Here is a 22,808-nt window from a genome sequence, read left to right on the forward strand (position 1 = left end):
TTTTCTTTTTCTTTATGTTTCAACAGTAGACAATGATGTGCCTTTGTGTGGATCTTTGTTTATCTTAATTTGAGTTCATTTATCTTGTAGAGCTATACATCATTTTTTACATCAAATTTGGAGATGTTTTTGGCCTGTACATTTAAAAATTGTTTTCTGCTCTTTTTCTCTCTCTTTTATATTGAGTTCTCACTACATGCATGCTGGTAAACTTTATCGTAAAAGTCCTTTTTTTTGGTTTTTCTTTTTTCTGTCTGTTCTTAAGATTAGATATCTCTAACTTAATATTACTCATTCTTTATTTTGCCATCAGACATGTACTACTGAGCACCTCTGTTGAATTTTTTATTTCAGTTATGGTAATTTTTCAACTCCTGAATTTCTATTTGGTTCTTTTAAAATAATATCTTTGGCCGGAGATTTAGCTCAGTGGTGCTGCCGCCTGCCTTGCAGGTGCAAGGTCCTGAGTTCAATCTCTGGTACCAAAAAACAAAAACAAAAAAAACTTTATTGAGATTTTCTATCTGTTGAGCCATTACTGTCATACTTTTCTGTAATTCTTTCAATTTATAAAAAAATCATTTCTTTTAATACTCAAATGAAATCTTTGAAACATCCAACATCTGGGTAGAATCAGAGACAGGTTTTGTTGGCTGCTTTTTTCTTTGAGTACAGTCACATTTTCTTGTCTTATTTTGTTTTTGTTGAATACTGATATTTTAAGTAATATATTTCAGCAGTTGCAGGTTGTGATTTATTTACCTATGAGAGTAGAGGTAGTGGTCGAATGGTTGTTTTATTTTGTGTTTACTTACTTAGGTACCTTAAAGTTTTGAAGCCTGTCTCTTCCATAATGTCCAGCTGTTGATATCTATGCTCATTTTTTTTCCTAATTTAAAAATTTTTCTTTTTTTTTATAAAAAGCTTAGCTGCCTAGGGCTCTTTCTGGTGTCTGCATAGCTTGAGGGTGAGCCACAAATTGGCAGAAGTTATACTCAAATATCTCAAATCATTGAGGCTCCCAGTGTTTATGCATGTACTTTATGGGTGTTATCTGCAAATTTCAGGCTGTTTCAAGTCTTCTTGTGTTTTCTTCCATTGTGTTGCATTTACGCACATGTTCATGCTGTGCTGGCCATGCTTGAGTGAATGAGATTGACTCACTCTAGTCTCTCCTATATGTGTTACCCAGCTCTGGTCATCCTTGACTCTATGGAAAGCTTTTCAAGCCTCCTTTGACAATCTTAACATCTGGAACACCAGACAAAGCCCTGTCTCCCATCTGACTAGTCTGTGGCTTGCACCCAAACATGATTGTAATTTGACTGGGACTTCTGTCTCTCGGTTAAATTGTGACTGATATTCTCACTTTAATCAGCAACACAAGTCAACCAAGCTTTCTTGTCAGTGGCATTGAAGCTGCTGGTTTTCATAGTCTGGTTTACCTTGGTTGAACTACAGCATGGAAGGCAGGGGGAGCATGGAGTAATAGGAGCAGCCCTAGGCAAGAGCCTTATGGCCTTGTGTTAATTTTACCCAACGTTCAGTAATTTCCATGAGTAAATGCTGCTTAGTTTGTTGCAAGTGGTATTTCTAGAGTGCTGAAATAATTGTTCTTGACAGTTTTGTCTAGGTTTGTAGTTGCTTTGTATGGGGAGAGGATTTATCAACCTTTTTACTCCATCATCATGTCAAGGTAAATCTGTTCTAGTTATTGTATTTTTGAGCACTACAATTCTGATTCTTTTTCTTTTAAAAATAGACTGCAGGTCTCTGCTAAAATCCTTAACTTGTCATCTGTTTTCTTGAGCATATTAATTGACGTTCTTTTAGTGTCCATGTCTGATAATTTCAGTGTCTGGATCACCAGTAGGTCACCAGTTTTGTCACGTTTCTCCTGACTTTTGGTCATTTGGTTTTGTTGCTCAACATATATGGTATTTCTGATAGAATGTCAGACAGCATATTAGAAAAAAATGTAGAGATTCCAGATGTTGTCTTTCTTCAGAGGACCCTTAATTTTCTTCTGAATGACAGAGTAGGGGTCTTTTTGATCCAGTCATGGTTTGAAAATGTTTTGTTCTGGATTTCATTCTTTTTGAGGACTAATTTACTTTTAGGTTTTCTTTTCTTTATTCCTAGGGCATAGCTTTTTAGAGATCCCAACTGAAGACCCGGGGTGTTTGACCTAAACTGTACCTTCGTTGCAGCCCTGTAAACTCCCCAAGTCTCTATTTAGTATTTTAACCTCGCATATGCACCCCCCCTTTTTTGGCTTTCTAGCTGTTCTTGTTATGTCACATAGGAATCTTGAAAGGAAATATGTTGGTCTTGCTCCGTGCTTCCCTTTTCTTTGAGTTTTGGTTGTTCTAGGTCTAGTTGCTTTGGTAAATCTGAATTCAGCAGTTGAAGTTTCTAGTATATTGGACCAACATATTGGAACTGCTGCATTCTTCTTGGACTCAGGCTCCATGTGTGTACAGAAATTTCCAAATTCTTTTATGAGAAAAGCAGCAGAGAATAGAAAGTTCCCTTCAGTGCACTCCCTTCTTTTCAGGGCCTTGACCTCTCTAGTTCTGGCTGCTTTGGTTGCTGACCAATGATTTGGATCATTTTTGTTTTTGTAAATTTTTTGTAAAACTTTCCTTCATGAAAAGGTTGATTTGATATAAGCTATTTCACTCCAAGTGGAAGTGGAACTCCAAAACATTCTTTAGTGTCATTACTATATTTGACAGGTTGAGAAAGATCTTTGGTCATGCAATTTTTTTTTTCTAAATTCATTTCCTATCTTGGAATAAACAGACTCTTCCTTATACAGTGATCAAACAGGAAAAGTACAAAACATTTTGCATTTGAACTATGGGAATTCTCCTCAATATATATTAATAAAGGCTAAACTGTTCTATATAAGAGAATAAACTTATCTGTAGTATTATTATAATATTGGTCTTTGAAATGTTTTCTTTTGAATCTGCTAGCTCTTCATTGCTTCTTACAGTAAGATAAATATGTAAAGCAATTTTGTGAAAATATAATGGCTTAAGTGTAAATCTTCATTTGTAATTTATGCAATATTGTGACCACTTTTAATTTAAGGTTATTATTAGGAAAAGTAAATATTTAACTTTATTCATCAATATCAAGTTATTCTTAATTTTTTTTAGTGAAATAGTTCAGAATGCTTAATTTTTATGTCTTTAACATTTAATACTTCTAATTATAATATAGAAAGTAAAAAGCTTATATGAAAATAGTTCATAAAAATTATTGTATCCACAGGAATTACCTTCGTCCATTCTGATATGCCAATGTTATACTGATATTTTGCTGGGTAAATAAAAGATCTTTAATTATTAACCCTAAATTATTAACCAAAATATATTAAGTACTTTATTTTCTGTATAACACTGTAGTAAAAAACCAATATTATAGTGAACTATTATGTTGATTTTTGAATTGATGTAAGCCCATAAATTGAGCCTGTACCATTTTAAAATAATTTTTTTTTTTTGGTATCGGGGATCGAACTCAGGTCCTTACACTTGTGAGGCAGGCGGTGGAACCACTGAGCTAAATCCCTGGCCCTAAAATAAATTTTTTGTTTAAGGTAGTTTATGAAATATACATTATACACATATTTTACACTGAAGAATGAAAAAAAATCAGATGCTTTCTAGGAACATAGAAAAGAAAATCCTTTTTTTTTTTTTTTTTGAGACAGTGTTTCACTATGTAGTCCAGGCTGGCCTTGAACTCACTGCAATCCTCTTGCCTCAGCCTCCCGAGTGCTGGGATTACAGGCCTGCGTCACAATGCCCGGCTAATTATTTGGTAGATTAGTTGATAGAAAATGAGCCTTTGTAGTGCTTTAATTATTTAATAACATGAAGGGAATACTAATGGCTACTTCATAGATATCTAAATAGTGAAAGTAATTAGTGCAAGTGGTTAGGAAAGTAGTTCCTAAATTATAAATTTAAAATTATAAAAGAACACTTTTATTCATCCCAATATGATACTATCCCTGTTAACATGATGTATATCAACACCCTTGATGAATTATAGCACAGTGTACAATGTAAGGCATTGTTACTAGGCACGTGGATGTTGATCCTGCTTCATAATCCATGATTTTTTTGGTAGATATAGAAATAGGGCTTTGTGCAGTAAATCAGTTGTGCTACTGCCAGTAGAATTCTGCACTGTTGCCATTTGTCTGGCTGCATTGTAACTGCTGTATTTTGTATACATCTGTCCCCTTTACTGCATTGCCAGCTCTGTCAGGAAGATAATGTCTTAATCATTTGTAGCTGGAGGGTACCTGGCACATGAGCAGTGTCTTAGTCATTTTTCTCGTCACTGGAACAAAATACTTGACACCTACAACTTACAGAAGGAGACCTTTATTTTGGCTTATGGTGATAGTCAGTAGTCAGCTACCTTGAAGGCAGAAAGGCATGGTAGAATGCCTCGTGGAGGAAAGCTGCTCACATTTTGGCTGCCAGGAAGCAGAGTAAGAAGAGAGAGGCTGGAGAAGGAGACAAACCCTTTCAGGTCACGCCCCCACTCAGTTACTTCTACCCAGGCCCCACCTCCTAACAGCAGGTCAGTTGTAGGGCCCATAATCCAGCCACCTTCCCAAAGTCCCACCTATGAACACACGAAGCCTTTGGGGGACATTCTGATCTAAACTGTAACATTCTGTCCTGGCCCCCAAAAGACTCAGGCACATCTCTTTACGCAGTATGCATTTAGTCCCTCTCTAAAAGTTGCCAAAGTCTTCAGAGTTCCAGCATTGCTGAAAAGTCCATGTCCAAACTGCTGACATCTCCAAATCTTTCCAAACCCCTCCCACAAGCCAGTCTCCAAGACTTGAGGAGCACATGTTCAGGCAGTCACAGCAATGACCCCACTCTCGGTACTAAAACCTTTCTTAGTCACCAAGACATAGTACTCGATACCTACAACTTAAAGGAGGAAGGGTTTATTTTGGCTCATGATTACAGTTCCTAGTTGGCTAGCTTCAAGGCAGGAAGGCATTGTAGAAGGGTCGGGCAGAGGAAAACTGCTCAAATTGTGGCCTCAGGAAGCAGAGAGAGAAGGGGGAGCCAGGGAGGAAGATGCTCCCTTCCAGGTTATGTCCTCAGCGACCTGCCTTTCAACCAGACCCCACCTCCCAGCAAGTCAGCTATATCACCCCTGTGATTCAGTCACCTTCCAAAAGTCCCAGCCATGAGCACTTGAGGCCTTCTGGTTTTGATCCAAACCACAACAGGAAGTATTTAATAAATATTTGCTAAGTAAATAATGCTAAATAAACATTTTGCACCAGACACTTGTTGAAATAGCAAGACAAATTTTATTCAGTACTAGTGCAATAGGGCACAGAGGTCAGCATTAGCAGAACTCAGCTCCCCCTACACAAAAGACAGGAGACCTTTAAATGCTGTGTGTGCTAAATGCTAGGTGTGCTGAAGGAGAGGTACTAATGAATGCTAAGGGGGGTTAGTCTAAGTGGGTAGGCAATCTGTTTATTAATTGGTGTTTATTTGAAGGAGAAATAAACGTATCTTTAAAAGAAGAGGTAGTTATGCAAATGGCTCACTAAAGTGAGGCTAGTATTGTGGAGAACTGGGTAATAGGAGAGATATTTCTTTTTGTAAGATAGAAGATTTATATTTCAAAAGGTCAAGGAAAAGATTTTTAATTGCCAACTAAATAAATGCTCTAGAAAGGGGAGGTCAGAGACCTACCAACTGGTGTTGGTTGGAACAGACAGTGTTACTTGAGCAGCTTGAGTTTTCTCAGGCAGACAACCTGAGGGCTCTCAGGGACATCGTGGGACGCAGCGTTGAGATGACAGCTGTGCTAGTGTTTGTTCAAGTGTCTCAGTGTGGGTGGTGGATGAAATGGTTTATGCTGGCAGTAGTGGTTCTTAAAAGGAAAGATTGAGACCTGAGAAGAGGACTCAGAGAAGCCACGTTGAAGTTTGGTCAAGGAGAGAATCTTTGTTTTTTGGGGTTTTTTTTTGGTTCTGGGGGTTGAACTTGGGTCCTTGCGCTTGTGCAGCAGGCGGCGAAACCACTGAGCTAAATCCCCAGCCCCATATATGTTATTTTTGCTTAATCTTTCCAATAAACCTGTGAGATTAGTGCTATCTCCATGTTACCACCAAGAGAGATGTTTTAGAGAACATGTTCAAGTTCATCTCATTAGTGATTGGTGGAGTTGGGATTCAAACCCAGGTCTTTTCTTTGATGTCGAAGCACCATTTTCTTATGTTCAGAATGTATTTTATTATTGTTATATAGCAGTATGCTTTTGTTAGAAGAAATTTACATTAATAACAGTTAATGTTGATAAGCTGCTTACTGGTACTAAGAAGAAAATTTACCCAGGGGAAGTGAGAGAGTAAGAGTGACACGAGTGCTTTGCTTTCTCAGGGTAGAAATGCACTCAGCTGTCACTTGAGTTGCTGCTGACACCCCAATACATATGGAAAAGCTGCTCCTCATCACAGAGCCTGTGATTTTTGGAGCAGGAAGCCCGTTAGCCATCAAGCTCAGAGTCTTAATTTCTCGGAAAAAAAGCCATGACCCAGAAAGGTTAGGTGATTTACCCAAGTGATTTACTCAAGATCCCTGAGCCTGTTCATTAGAAAGAGCTGGGATTGGTTTAGCCACAATTAGTGTGGCCTAGTTTCGGGTTTTGCCCTCAGACTTCACACAGTGCATTTATCTGGTGTTAATGGCCATGGTGCTCACCGTGTGTCTTACACTGTCAAGAGTCGGAGCTGCCCTCCAGGGAGATGAGGGCAACTCAGCAGTGCACCTAGCAGCCCGGGCGGTGGCTTAGCAGAACTTTCTGTTTCAAGCAGTTCTGTCTGAATCCACCACTCTCTTCAGAGGGACCCTCACATTGTATGTTAGGCAAAAATAAAGTAATAGCAGCAGCCGCAAAAGAAACATCACAGAGGAAACAAACCCCTAAGAAATGTTTGCCTGAAAGTGTCCACTACCACAGTTTTAAATCTCAAAGGTGGGAGTGCACCACTTCTCTTACTTGTGCCAGTGCCTAATGCATTATGCCATTTTGACTGGTAAACAGTTGTACCTTCTTCTTTCCTGATTGTTTTCCCTCTGTCACTGCTGTGCCTGAATTTCATCCCAACGGTTTTCCTCTGCCTGCGAGGCATTCCTTTCCTTCTGGTCACACTGGTGGATTCCTGGGGTGGAGGCTGTGTGTGGCTTTTCAATCCATGCAGCCACTCAGGTGAGCTGTCAGGAGGACACAGGGCCTAGGCCTTCATTAGCTATGAACATGCATGCATGTGTGTTTCTTAGAGCGCTGGAAGAGAGCGGCAGAGCACTGGGCGAAGATGGGAGTCTGGGGGCTGTCAGAGCTGTCCCCACCGAAGTCATGGCACTGGGGGAATGGAATGGAGCCAGAATCTAGCGTTTCGCCTTCATGGACTCTTGGCACGGTTACAAGATGGGGTAAATAGAGCCACTTAGAGAAAGGAAATCTCTTCCTCAGGAGAGAAAAGTAGCAAGTCAGGAGATATTAGCTATACTGCAAGAGAATGTTGAGCAGTGAGAATGAGGAATGCAGGAAGGTGTAGCTGCCCCTTCCCTAAATCCCCTTGGTGCCCTTTGCAGTAAACCATCAAGTGCTGTAATAGCAAGGCTCCTTAATGGCTCCACTTTTAGACTGTACTTTTCTTGAAGGTTAGGGTTATCACCATTACCAGGGCCTGTGTTATAGAAAGTGTTCAATAAATATTTGGTTAATGAACGAATACGCATGGCAGATGAGCATGGGAGAGACAAAGCATCCATGAACACAAATGTTGGAAAGTAGACAGAAAGTTTTGCTGGTTTTTATTTTTATCTTTTTATTACGGAATAATTTTAAATATATTCAAAAGTAGAGAAAATGGTATAATGAGTCTCTTTATCCTAATCACTCAGCCTCAACAATGATCAACATAGGGCCAATCTTGCTTCATTTATCTGCCCCCTCCCCACTGAATTATTTTGAAGCAAAGACCAGATGTCATATTATTTCATCTGTGAATACCTTAGTATGCATCCTTAAAACAATGAAGAGACTTGTCTTAGAAGAAATTAACCACAGCACCATTGTCACACCAGAGAGCAACCCAGTAATTCCTTACTATTACATTTATGATTGGTATTCAGATTTCCTGTATTGTCTTGTTAATATTTTTCCTAGTTGGTAGGTTAGACTCAAAATCCAAACATTTGCATTCTGGGACGATATATGCATTTAGTTGATAAATCTCTTAGGCCTCTTAGTCAATAGGTTCTACCCTTCTTTTTTTTTCCTTGTAGTTTCATTATTGAAGAAACCAAATCTTTTGTTCTGTGGAATTTCCCACAGTCTGAATTTTAACAAGTTGTGACCCTTAGTATAGTTTTTCTGTCCCCTATATTTTAGTGCACTTGGGAAGTAAGGTTTGATCAGATTTTCAGTGTTGTTGTTTTGATGGTGCTGGGGGTTGAATCCAGAATCTTTCACTGAGCTACATCCTTAGCCCTTTTAAAGTTTATTTTTAAAAAAATTAATCTATTTAGTAACAGGATCTCACTAAGATACTAGGTTGCCCAAGCTGGGCTTGAACTTGGATCTTCTTGCCTCAATTTCCCAGAATTCTGGGATTACAGATACATGCCACCATCCCCAGCCAGGTGGTGGTGATATGTACTTACTGCTGCCTGGAATCAGGAGACACGTGACGCCTTGTCCCTGTGTCACATGAAGCATCATCAGTGAACACAGTATTGTTGGCCTGATCTATACGTTACCCACTTCCCTATCTGCCTTTTCCCTAGAGGTTTTAGAAACCACTGATAACTGTTGCCTAGATCAAGAGAAGGCAGACTTCTTTGAAAAGCTAGCTACTAAATGTTTTTGTCTCTGAGGACCATGTAGTCTCTCTCATTGCAGAAGGAAAGCCGTCTTAGACAATATGTAAGTGATAGGGTGTAACTGTGTGCCTGCACAACTATTTACCAGATCAGATTGGGCTCGCTAGCACTTACCAATGCCTAATCTAGATCATTTCTTTTACTAAAGCTTGTGAAATAAGATTAGGATTCTGCCATTCATTGTTTATGAATTGAAATGCTTCTGTAAATTCAAATTTTATCCCATTACCTCAGAGATAAAACAAATCAAATTGTGTATAAAGGAAAGGCAGAATTAATTCTTGAGTTTTTTCCTTTATCCATTTTCAGAATGAATTGCATTCTAAAAAACTGATCTTCCAAGATTGATAAGTTTGTTCTTTAAGCATCATCACGAAGTCATGACTTTATGGCGTATTTGATGTTTCAACCTTGTGCGTGCCAGGAGTGGTCCTGTGGCAGGTGACTGTTAACAGGCACACTGCAGCCATGTGGCCCTTCTGAGGCTTTCTGCCCCAGGGCAGAATGATTTCCCTGGCTCAGTTACACTGTTATTATGCAGTAATTTAGTAGTCTCTGTCTGCACCTCTAAAATCAATGATGCTACAGTTTTCAGTTTTATTAGGTAAGCAAAATATTGTTTTTCAAGTTAAGAAATTTGATTATTTCCTGCAGTTTTACCTAATTTTAAATATCTATTAACTTATTTGTCACTGTTAAGCAAAATTGACACTTAAAATTTCATAATGTACTGTTACTTACTTAGCCTGTTGTCTGACATTTGATGCAGTGCACTTTGGTTGTTCATTAGCGCCAAGTGGAAAAAATTGATATATTTAAAGAGTCTAAATTTAACATTATTGTATATATAAAAATGCTGTCTTCTGATTTATTCATATTTCACTGACTGTTCAAATGTTCTCCTAGTCTCTTTTCTGTGATATTCTAGCTGCTCACATTTTCTGGCCTGCATTTTCTTTTGGCCCTTCCAAACTTTCACCCAGAACACACTGTAGTCTGTCTCCCCTCAGATGTCTGTGGCTACATGTAACCTCTCTCAGAGGTTCATGTTATTGACCTACTTGCTACTTTGACACCTCTTGTCATGTTTCTTTCTTAGGTTGGAGGGTTGACCTATGCTCCTTCATCATCTTTGATTCCTTCCACACTTTTCTTTTCCAAACCCATTAACTGTGTTCCCCAAGTCTTGTTTGTGTCCTCAGCACTGTTACTTTCTCTCTTTAAACTCTTGGGGAGCCAGTCTTATTTTCATGACTTCAGTTATTCTCAGATGCAGATGAATTTTGGAATTTCATCTCTAATTCTGAGCTCTTGCATTTTTATTTCTATATTTATTATCAAGCATAAGATGTGTAAACTTCTTTTTTTCTTTATAACTCAAAATAAAAGCCAAGACAGCAGAGTGCATTTCTTGAGGTATTGTCTAAACATCTTCATGTCACTCGTGGAGCCCTGGTTGTTACTTGATTGATGAAAAAATTTTGAAGATGAATTTAAAGCCTTTCAAAAGTTGTTGCCTTGCAGGAATCTATTTTTAGTTTTTGCTGCACCATGTTTTTGCTTTGGTCTAATATTTACTGGCCATCTTAGCTGTAGTCTACATTTATGCATAGGGTAATGTCATTTTCGTCCGCAGTGGACCACATATACTGTGGTGGTCCCTTAAGATGATGATGGAGCTGAAAAATGCCTGTCAATCCCACGACACGCTAGCCACCCTAACGTCCTAGTGCAATGCATTACTCATGTGTTTGTGGTAATACTGGTGGAAACAAAGCTACTGCACTGCCAGTCCTGTGAAATTATAGCACAAACGAGTACAGCAATGATAGAATAAACAACAGTGTTACTGGTTATGTATTTATTATGCTTTTATCATTATTTAGAATATATTCCTTACCTTATAAAAGCTTACCGTATAACAGTCTACCATGTTGCACTGGTAGCAGCACTGTAGTCATTCGTCTTATGTTTCTTGCATTTCTTGACTATATCAAAGGCCACATGAGTGATCTCCTCATCTAGAATTGTGGAAGTGCCCTTTCACATGGTCCCAGAATGACAAAAATTGTCTAACAACAGTTTTCAGAATGTGTCTCTGTTAAGTGACTCGTGGCTGTACTCAATATGATTCTTTCTCTGTATGCATCTTAGCTTTCTACAAGTTAAATTTTGCTTCTTTCCACAAAGATTTATTTGTGCAGACTAATTCTAACTATTTTCAATGATACCAACAGCTGAGCTGTATTTGTCTCAACTATAAAAATAAGAACTTTTAAAATAAGAACTTCATTTATAAAAATTTATAAATTCATATTTATAAAAATAATCCAAACCCAGCATACATTCCCTGGGCTGATGAGAAAGGAAGCAATTCTCTTGAGTTTGGCTTTTGGGAATGGAGTGCTTGCTGTGTCTGTCACACAACAAAATCATTTAACCTTCATGTGTAACAAATATAAAGCTATCTTCCCTAACAGTCTTCTTTTTTTATATAAGTATCGTTTTTGTTCCATTTAACAAATTGCAGGTTTTTACTTTATCCTTATCTTCGCAGTTGAATGTGTGTCAATCAATCACACTCCATTATGGAGCTATGTCGTGTAGTGACACATTCATTAGGATTGCCTTGAAAAGGCCTATTGAGAAAAACCATTCAGAGTAAATAAATTCAATACAGTTTAATCTCTGTTTCTTTTGATTAATCTTGGATTAGGTATATATTAAATGTGGCGGAATTAGAAAGTGATTTTTTTCTTTTAGAATTCTTGTGCTCATTATTAGTTGAAGTGCTTCATAAATTGGATTGGTCACAGTTTGCTGAGTCAGCACACAGTTGCCTTTGATGGCGTAAATTTACTCCATTTTGTGAGATATTAATGTTGTGGAAAAGATGGTATATTCTTCAGAATTATGGGAACTGAGCAAAAGTTTTAGGAGTCACAAAATGAAAAATATTTTGGTTTGTGACTTTGTTTTTATTTTACAATACTATTACAAAAATATCTGTCTAGCTCTTACTATATTTATAATTTTGTGAAAGGTGTCAACATTGAGATACTGCAGTGATAACTCTTGCTTAGTATGTAAACATCTAGAGAAAAATTAAAAGCTTTCAGTACAAAGTGTACCATCTCAGGTTGATATCTGGACACTTACAGAGACACTGACCTCCTATGGTTTTATTCTCTGATTTATATTAATCAATACCTTTGATAAGCCTAAACTGGAAGCTGATTGTGAAAAAATATTTATCAAAATGAATCTTTATTTGATTAAGATAAAGTTGGAATTTATTCATTTGTTCAGCATGCATTGATTGAGGTCTTCCTGTATGCTGTCTATAGCTCGTGACTCTTTTTGCATAGTATGTATTGATTAAAGATTTCTTGCCAAGTTCAGTTGATTCAATATATCCTTACAGAAATTTTAGGGTATTAGATTTTTAATTTAAAAATCTAAACTACAAGATATATCTAAGGGTATTTATCAAGACAAAGTTCTGACTTCAAGTGTGTGTGCCACTGTAGGTCGGTGAAGGGGAGGAGTGTTGGAGACAATCCAGCATATTTACTTACATGGTGGCACTTACTGACATCTACTCCATACTGGCTTGCAATAGGCTCTCGTGCTATACAGTAAACAACATATCAGTTACTCTAGTATTCTTAAGAGTTTACATTATAGTGGGGAAATTGAAAACAAAGAAACAGTAGTTAGATTGGGCTTGTGGAAAGTTGTTAGACAAGTAAACAAAGTACTGTCATAGAAAATAAAGGATAAGAGATTTCAAAAATGAGCAAGTTAGGGAGGACTTCCTGGAGGACTTTGTATTTGAGATCTATGAGAGAGAACAAGCTCGGTATGACATTTCATATTAGGAACTAGCCCAAAGCAGGAGAGTGGACTGTCATGAAACTTAACAAAGACCAGGGTGACAGGAAGGCCAAATGGACAGGGGTTCAAGATAGGGTGGAGGGAAGGCAGAGGCCAGATTGTACAGAGCCTTGATATATGGAGTTTGGGTTTTAATCTCTATTGCTGGAAAACTACTGAAGTGTTATAAGCCGACAAGGAATATAATCCAGTTTATATATTTTGAAGCTTAGTTTTGGCAATTGCAAAGAAAATAGTCTTCCTTGTACCAAATTAGGAGCAGAAACAAATTAGGCAGTTTTGTAATGAACAAGGTCAAAAGTTGGGTTAGTTAGAACGTTGGTAATGGGGATGGAATGACAACAGAAGACTGGAGACGTCTTTTGGACATAGGATTGACTTGGCAATGGAGTGGAGGTGAGGGCATGTATAATGTAGACTCAGTGATGACTGTCAGTATGGGGCCTGGAAAACTTGAGCTAATGGGAGTGCTGCGTGTTGGAATGGGAAGAACCGTTTGGAACATGTTGGGGGTGAGAGGTAAGGATCGAAGCTTAAGTCTTAGACATCTTAAATTCCAGGTATATGTGGAGGAGGAAAACCACTTACATCACAAGCCAGGGTGCAAAATCAGAGAGGATGGAGTGGAGTCCCACAGTCTCCTCAGAGGGCACAGCCCAGCCGTCCAGGGACCTCCCACTGGGCCCTGCCTCTCAGTAGCGCTGCCCTGGGCACCAAGCCTTTAATGCATGGGTCTTCAGGGACATTCACCAGCCACATGTAGCAGTTGATTTCTTCAGACATTTTATTTTATTGTCAATAAGTTTAGAGTTTTTAAAACCTTGACCAAGGAAAATGGTAGAGGAAAGAAATAATAAGGGAACGAGATTAAGTTAATGAAAGAGGGCTCAAGTCAGTTTTGTTAATTTAGGCTGTATCCTTATTAACTTGTGATCTTCTTAAATTATATCTTTGTTTGGCTCTTTCAAGTAAAGAGTAAAGTACCAAGAAAACAATGTAAACTTAGGAGATTTATACATTATTTGTTAGTGTCATATATATAATATATGCAAAATAAAAAATGACATTTTCCTCTCAATTCATCAGGCAGTAGAAATTACTGCAATATTGCAAAATTGATAGATTTTGCTTCCCTGACTATCTGTAGACAGAAAACCAGTATACTTTCTGAATTTGTGTTTAATGCATATTCTTTCTGCCACCAGTTTAGAATGCTTGAAGTACTTCAGAAATATGAATGAATACATTATTTCTAAATTTCTAGTAGTAGTCATCTAGTGCTTATTTATGTGAAATATTTACATCTAAGTGATTTCATTGACTCCTCACAGCAACTTTGTGAGGCCAGTGTTATCTCTTAGTTCAAGACCACATTTTAATCAAGTCAGAGCCAAGTCCCAAATTTGAGTTTCCTAACTTAAGATGCTATGTGCTTCCATCTCAAGATTGCCTGCAAGTCATGGTCACGCTCCTGGTCACACCCAGCATCCTGAAAATGAATGTGGAGACCTAGACATAGTATGAGAAGACTCATTCTTTTCTCCCTTACTGATTTAAAACTGCTTCAAATAATGCATCAGCAATTGCTACTCATGATATATATATATATATATATATATATATATATGTATGTTCTTTAGCATCAGTTCTAAGAATAATTTCCAAATTGGGAACATAACAAGCCTGAGAACTTTATTTACTAATTATATTTGGGTTTTAAACATTGTTTTTTGTTTGTAATGAGTTTCAGACCATTGCATAATATCTAAATTTCTAATGATACTTTGGTCCCAATTCAGAAATTTCCAGAAATTAGTTTTGAAGTGAATAGTTTTCATTAATTTTCTAATTATAAAACTAAATAAAGAACTGAGTTTACAAAAAAAATCTGTTATCCGTGCCAGGCATGGGTGAGGCAGAGGGTCATCGTGAGTGTGAGAACAACCTGGGTTGTATAATGAGTTCAAGGTCAGCCGGAAATACATAGCAAGTCCCTGTCTCAAAAAAGCCAGAATAATTTATAATAATAATAAAACTTGTAACTGAAAAATATGATTTTCTAGTTGAAATTGAAAACATAATTTTGATTTGGCTTCTAGTAAAGATTTTAGTTTTATAGAACAGATATTTGTTATCTCTGAAACTTTAAGAAATATCAAAACATATATATATATGATAGTTTCTCTCAAAACTAAGCTAGATCATTAATAGATTATGATTCCCTGTCAAATTAAACTGCTTGGTCTTGGAGGAGGGGAGAAGTAAGTTTTAATCTTTGAGGGAGGCTTTCTGGAATTGGTCCTCATGGTACCAGGCACCTGTATGGCTTACTGGTGTTGCAGGTTAAGTTTTTTTAGAAGCAGCCATTGTAGCTGGGGATTTAGCTCAGTAGTGCTGCTGCCTGCGTCAAAAGCTCAAGGTCCTGAGTTCAATCCCCAGCACCACACACACACAAAAAGAAGCAGCCATTGTCCTTCAAGAATGAAGTACATCTCATCTTAAAAATATTTTGAGTCTGTTGCTTTAGGATTTTCTACTTTCTATTATTGCAGGAAGGATTGTTTTAAAATGAAAAGGCATAGCACAAGCCTTACTTCTGAGACTATCACTTATATAAAATTTAAATATTAGTAATTTCCTGAAAGGAAAAATGATAGCTGGGACTACTATCAGAGACAGATCAGCATATCATTAGTAGTAGTTATTAACAGTAACATGACCTAAGCTCTAACAGAAGCTGACTTCTGAATCTCTACATGGAAAAACTAGACTTTCTTGAGAATAGATGCCACATGTGTGTTTAAGCTTAATTTGAGACCCAGGTGCCATCAATAATAAGATTAGGAGCATGGGGTTTTGTGAAAGAGATTTGACATTAGAGAGATGGCAAGTGTGTATAATTTATCCATAGCTGAACTTAGAAAGCCAATGTTCTGCCTTGATATTCACAAAGAAGGATGGTTTTATAAGTGGTAGAATCATTCATGTGTTATTGGGGATGGAGTTATTAGTCAAAGAATTTAGAATGTCATAAAAACTGATGATCAAGAAATGAAAATGTTTGAAGAATGATGCTCCATTTGGTCCTAAAAGAAATTGAAAGTAGAAGCAAGCCTTTTATGTCTATCTTTAACAACAACAGAAACCACAGATAATAAACATAATAATATTTTAGCTTGCATCAGTTTTCTTTTCGCATCAGTTTTCTTATGAGAGAGTTCTTGAAATTTATTGCCCCATCATCTTGAGCATTGTTTGTGATATTTATTTTCTGGGATGGGAGAGATATCCAGGAAATGAAGGTGGAAATTTGGCAGTTGTGGTTTCATAGGGAAAAAAATGTAATCTATCCTGTTAATGCCAAACTAAAATGGTTGATGAACTCTGTGAGCATGATAAAGACTAAATGAAACTTGTACATGAAATATTTTGAAGAAACTGAACTCAACCTAAAATCTATATGATGAATTCAAATGGATATTGAAGTAATACAGAATAGAACCCTAGATAAGCAAACAATAACAGTGATGGTGCTACAGATTTTGTTGTTAGCTCTATTGTATTTGAATTCCTTTTGTCTCAATTTTTTATGTCGTCTTGAGAAAGGTGCTTACTATCCAAAGGCATGCTTACATCTGTGAAGATTGTTATTGCCCTTTATGTTATGGAGCTTATGCAGTGTTTTCAAAACTCTTGAGCTCTTTAGAGAGATTTTCTTAATTAATAGAAGTTATAATAAAAATGAAAAAAGTTCATGCCTCAAAGAATATGTAGAAACCACTTTGACCAATGATTTGTAACACAAACAAATGAAAGTGCTACAGGGTTGGGTGGCTTCAGAATTTCTAAGGCAGTCTTTTTATAGTAAGAATGGTACTTATTGCTAAATGAGGAAAACAGTTTCAATAGCCAGAGAATGACTTTGGATTAGTTTGGAAAGAAACAGTGGCATATTTGGTTACCTACTGTCACAAAGCAAACCATGTGAAAACTTAGTGGTGTCAAACAACCGATATTTTATTTGCTTGTGAGTCTGCGTGATCTTTTGGGCTGGGTGGGGTGGTGCCCTGCTGGTCTCACTGGGGTCACTCATTCACACAAGCTCGTGCTGGGTCGTGCAGTTGAGGCTGGGCGTCATAATGGTCTTGTGCACTTCAGTGGTGTTGGTGCAGGGTTTAGCTTAGGCTCCTCTGATTTCTCACCAGCAGGAAATGAGCCTGGGATTTTTACATGGTAGTCTCTGGTTCCCAGAGAGCAAGAGCAGAAGCTGCCCAGCCCTCTGGGCTCAGGGCTCAGATCACCCACGGAGTTGCTTCACCTTTGTTCTATTGGTCAAAGCAAGTCCCAAGGCCAGCCAGGATTTAAGGATGGTAAAGGATTCCTCTACTTTGGTGATGGGATGAAATAAAGTCACATTGCAAAAAACACTTGTACAGGGCTGTTGAATTATTGCTGTCATATTTGTAAACAGTCTACCACACTTGTTAGGGGTCAGGGCAAAGCATATTTAGGTAAAATGACATACTAATAAATTTAAATTATGAAATAGAAGAATTATATAATGAAAAATGAGAAAAGAAGACCCCAGGCAGTCCAAAGTCTAACAAGAAATACTCTAAGCAGTTTAAATTTTAAAAAAATATATGAATATTTTTAAAAATAGAAGAGCATGAAGAACTCTTATCTAATGCCTAACTAGTATATAGAAATATAACTCTCTGAATTAAAATGTAAAACTTGAAAGGCATGATTTAGGAAGAACAGTCAAGGAAAAGTAGAAGGATTCATATACCTGGCTGTCAGTTTGCTATACAGGAAAGGAAGCAAAACAGTTCTATGAAAGGAAGAATTCCAACATATGGATTATAAAAATAGTTATGAACTTAGGAATAAATATCAGTTTTTTATTCATCTTTATGTAATAGTCACTAAACGTGATTAATAGTATTGCCAAGGTTCTTTCCAAATTCAACTTTTATGACAACTTCCAGTGCTTTCCATCCGGATAAATATCTGTGAAAAAACCCTCACAGGAACTGTAGTTCATAAGGATTCTGAGAAGAAATCAAGCTAAAGGCTCATTATGCTGCTCTTATCAATTCTACTCTCCGTCTACCTCTCCTGACCCAAATCACTCCTGAAACAAACAGACCCCTGAGCACAGATGAAACCCTAAGCTTTGTGGAAGCTGACGGTGGGGAATTGGAAGCAGGTAGGAGGTTGCTTCTGGGCTGGGAGGGTACTGAAGACTGGCATCGGGTGAGTTTCATGGGAGGACCAGAGCACATTATATGGTGTGCTGAGGTGCAAGGTTGGAGGACTCCCAAGAAATCACCCTCATTTCAATGTGTGTGTGTGTGTGTGTGTGTGTGTGTGTTTTCCACAAAAGAACAAGGAGAAGAAGAACTAGATTGGGTTGAATTCTCCCTTGGGCTTTGGAGCAGAAAGGCTTCCATTGCCTTGCAAAGCCCTGGCAGCACCACCATGCTTGTCTTGCTAGACCACTCTGCTTCCCACTACCCAGAACTGCAGTCACTTAGGTCTTCCATCAGTCAGACCAGAACTGCAGCAGTATAACAAAGAAGAATGCCATCATAGCCAATGAGAAGGGTAGACGGAACACATGCTTCAGACTGGCAGCTGGAGACAGATGTCAACCTGACAAAAATAGTAAGAGTACATAAGGAGATTTAAATGCAATACAGAAAGACTTTCGAGAGATGAAATACAGTGCGGGATTTTCCAATGAAACACTCCAGTAAATGAATTGAAGGCATTGTTGAGTCTTGAGACTTGAATTGATAGCTTTGTTGGTCAAGTGGCAGAATCTGAAAGTGCAAAGCAAAATATAAAGCAAAATGGAAATCACAAGAGAAAAATAGATCCAGGAAGTAGAACATGTGAGTAATAGGAGAGCCAGAAAGAGAAAAAGGAGCAGATGGAAGAAAGGCAATAATTAGATAAATATAAGAAACAAATTTTCTGAGCTTAAAAATCAAGACTTGAGTCTGTAAATTCAAATGACTCATTAAGTTCCAGGCAAGATTATGAAAAAAGACACCTTTGCATGTATTGGAAAAGTTCTTGAACTGTTAGAAATAAAGAACAAAGTCTTAGAAACTTCCAGACAGAGCTAATTACCTGTGATGAAAAAGTATCAGATTAGCTACAGATTTCTCATTTATAACGCAGGATGCTGGAGACAGTGGAATAACTTGCATAGATCATGGAGAGAAAAAGCCAGCTTTCTGAAAACCCCATACATAGCCAAGTGACTGTTTCCTTCTCTATGTGAAAAAGTTCATTCTTATGCAAGAATTTAGAGACATTACCATTCTTTGACAAAAATACTCAAGAAAATAGTGCCAAACAAAACGTTAACCAGAGACTCAAGATGATGGAAGATAACAAGAGGGAAAAATTTCAAATTTAATTAAGTAGCTCAAATGAGAAGGAAAGTGTAAGTTCCCATACAACAATCTTAAACATACATAAACTGGATTTTTCCCCATTAAAAATTTGACACTGTCAGACTAAGTTAAAAAGGGGAATCCAGTTATATGTTACTTATAGAAATATTTGAAAGGAAGTAATTGAAGTTGAATATCAAAGAATGGATAAAAATCCTAGGCAAATGCAGAGTCAGTAGAACTATCAACAGTGGGTTTAGACAAGGTATTTAAGTTCAAGACATAAATAAGGAAAGAAAATATATAGTAATAAAAAGGAAAAATTTATGCAAAATAACATAGCCACAAAATCTGTAAAGTAAAACTATGAGAAATGTAAGTTATGCTGAGACCCTTTAATAAAGCTCTCAGCTGTCTCTGCCTGTAATAACCTTGTACAGAGCTTAAGATAGAACAATGAGTAAATAAATGTTAGATTTAATAGATATACTGGAATCTTGTCTCTCTTGACTGAAGAATGTTCCTTTCTCAAATACCTAGAAAAATTGACCTTATACTTGATTAAAAAGAGGAATTTAATAAATTTAAGGGAAGAGATTTTTATAGATCTTATTCTCTGATCAATCCATTAACATTAGAAATAAATAAAAGGTAATACAAAATTTACTATTTAGAAGTTTTATAAAATGCTCTTTGTAACATTTGTATCAAAGGAAAAAAATCAAAAGTCAAATGATAAACTATCAAGAAATCAATAAAATGAGCCTAACTTATCCCAAAACGACAGAGGCAAAGCTGTGGCCAGTGGAAAATTTAGTCTTTGGATGAATTTATTACTTACAAATAAAGACTGTACTTTTATTATGAAATAAAAAATGAATGACAAAACAAGTTAAAATAAATTGGACTAATAAAGAAAAAATGAAATTAATGAAATAAAAATAGATAAATACATTAATAATTGGCTATTGTGTGGATTTGTTTGATTAGAAAATTAATATAGTAAAAAATTTAGAAGACTACAAGTGAGAAAAGGGACATAATCAGAGGTAAAGGAATGATTCAGAAAAGATTAAACAGTATAAAATTTGTTCAGTTGTGTGGCAAATAATTTGAAAAACCAGAAGAAACAAATTTTTTTCTTTGCCAAATATAAATCTAAATTTGACTCAAGAAGAAATGGAAAATTTGAATAAAACAATAGTCATGAAATAGATGGAAAAGTAATAAGATCCACTCATGAAAATGACAATGGGATCATAGGGAATTACAACTGAGTCTTATGTAACCTTTAAAGAACAAATAATTTTACCATTATTTAAATAATTTCGGAAGATGAAAAATACTGAATTTATAAAATAAGCACACATTTAATACCACAACCCAGTAGAGTGCCAAAAAAGTATAGAAACCAATTTAATTTTGAATATAGATGCAAAATTTTAGATGAGTATTAGCCAGAAGAACCCATCACTGTATTTTATGACCCAACTATGGCCAGGTGGGGTTTATTCCAAGAATACAAGACTATTAAGGTTCTCTGAGGGACTTGTAGAGTCACAGTGGGACAGGTGAATTTTGTTTTTCAGCATCTGGTAGCCTGGCTTCTCAAGAGACACTGTCTCCATGCTGTTTTCTGCCACTCCAGGCAGAGACACGTGTGGTGGCTGCATTGCCAGGGATACTGCCAGAGCTCAAGGCTGTCAGCAGGGCTGCCCAGCGGTGCCCATCAGCTTCCGGTTGATGGAGTGGGTTTGTTGGAGTTGGCCTTGGAGCTACAGTTGGTGTTCTTTTGATTGGATATTTGAACACTTGTCTTTTCTTTGCATGTTACTAAGGAGCTCCTATATGAATTTTTATAGATATAAACATTATGATCATACCACACTGTATCTTAATGAATTCAAAGGTCTGATGGAATATTTCTGTGAAAAAGAAAGCTATTTCAAATAACAGCTCAATATTGTTAAGCAAATATTTCAGGTTCTAAGAATTAGCAGCTAGAAATGGTGGCTGGACCAATGTAGAACATTTCTCCTCTTCCTCTAATGGCTGGAAGCTTGGCACAGAAAGTAGGAATGTGGCCAGCTGACTGTCAGATGCTGACAGTGTAATGTGTTCTCACACAAAAACCTTTGATGGTGTTTGTATTTGTCTACTCTAGATTTCTATCCCTTTAGATACAATTCTGCTTAGTTATCCTCACTGGCTGTTTTACCCTCTTTTTCTCTAATATTGTTATGGACAAATGTGCTTTCAAACTTTCTTTTCCTTTTCATACAACTCTTCATACCTTAGTTCTTTCCATGGCAATGGGGGTGATTGCTGCTGTTAACTCACTACTGTGTCTTCAAGATGCCTGAATTTGGAAAGGCATGAAGCTGAGTGGGAAGAATCTGCAAAGAGAACGTAGTATTGGATATTTCATTTGGATGAGCTTCTGGTCTGTGTGTGGCTACAAGGGGGCTGGCTGTATGAGCACTGTAACCAGCAAGGCATGAATGGAAGCTGTCCAAGAAACAGGTCACCAGTGAGCTGCCCAGGCCTGGGGACCATTCTGTGAAGGCAGCGAGGCCCAGGGGTGGTGACTGAGATAAATCACCTTGTTCTTTGGCTGTCATTTTGGAGATGTTCATTCCATAGAAGGAAAAATCAAACCTAACCAACATCTTTGTGTAATCGTATGCAAGACACAGTCACATTTTGCAGTGACATGGACATATATATCCTCAACACAGTCAGGTTCAAGAATGAGGAAAATACGTAGGGCACATGGAAGGAAAGGGAATAGAAGAGTTGATATTTGTGTCTATATATCCTCTTTTATGTGTAGCCTAGATACAGTAGATATTAGCTCATGGTGACAATTTTGAAACATAGGAATTTATGTATAGTAAACTCTATTTTTAAAAATTCTACCTAAATGCCTTGGCTTATCGCCAGAGATTCTCTTGATTGACTTTCTTTTGCCACAGTTGTGCATAGTGCCACTGGTATCCATTATACATTCTTTTAGAATAGGAAATCAATTTAAAAATTAGCTGGTCATAAGAAGAAAGATAATGTGTTTACACAAGTCAGCTATTCATAAATTTAAAAATTGTCCAAGCTTAGCTACCCACTACCTCTTCTCTGTTAATGCAGTGTGATCCATACCAAATTTTAAATTCTGGCATGGTTGCATTCCACTTCCCAGAAATGTTATGACAGCCTTCTGCTATTATTGCTTGGGGTGTGCTCAGAAATTCAAATACATTTTGATATTTTCCAGGCAAAGCATAATTTAAGACAGATTTACTACCCCAAACACCACATATATATATTCAAGCTAAATGAAACTGATTTGGAAGATTCCCATATTGCTGCTCCCTTCCATAATCACTGAAAATTGACAGTTGATTGTGCACATGAGCAGTCAACCTCCAACTATTTGGCCAAAGCCAGTGATAGTAATATTGCTGTTATTAGTCATGAGACTGAAGCTTGCATTATGCTTTCTCTTTACCATAGAAAGATGGTTTACATGAAATAAAATAGGTGCGTAGGT

The 22,808-nt window shown here is 37.1% G+C and overlaps 1 protein-coding gene across 2 annotated transcripts in view; it reads left to right on the forward strand.

Moving 5' to 3' along the window:
* Rnf182 (ring finger protein 182) overlaps positions 1–22,808 on the forward strand; it is a 56,077-nt gene that overhangs the window by 29,391 nt on the left and 3,878 nt on the right. The gene's annotated exons all lie outside the window — the stretch shown is intronic.

The sequence above is a fragment of the Heterocephalus glaber genome, unplaced genomic scaffold (assembly GCF_053883595.1).
Source record: "Heterocephalus glaber isolate CG9 unplaced genomic scaffold, H.glaber_assembly_v1.0 deba00001472, whole genome shotgun sequence".
In the NCBI taxonomy this organism is placed as follows: Eukaryota; Metazoa; Chordata; class Mammalia; order Rodentia; family Bathyergidae; genus Heterocephalus; species Heterocephalus glaber.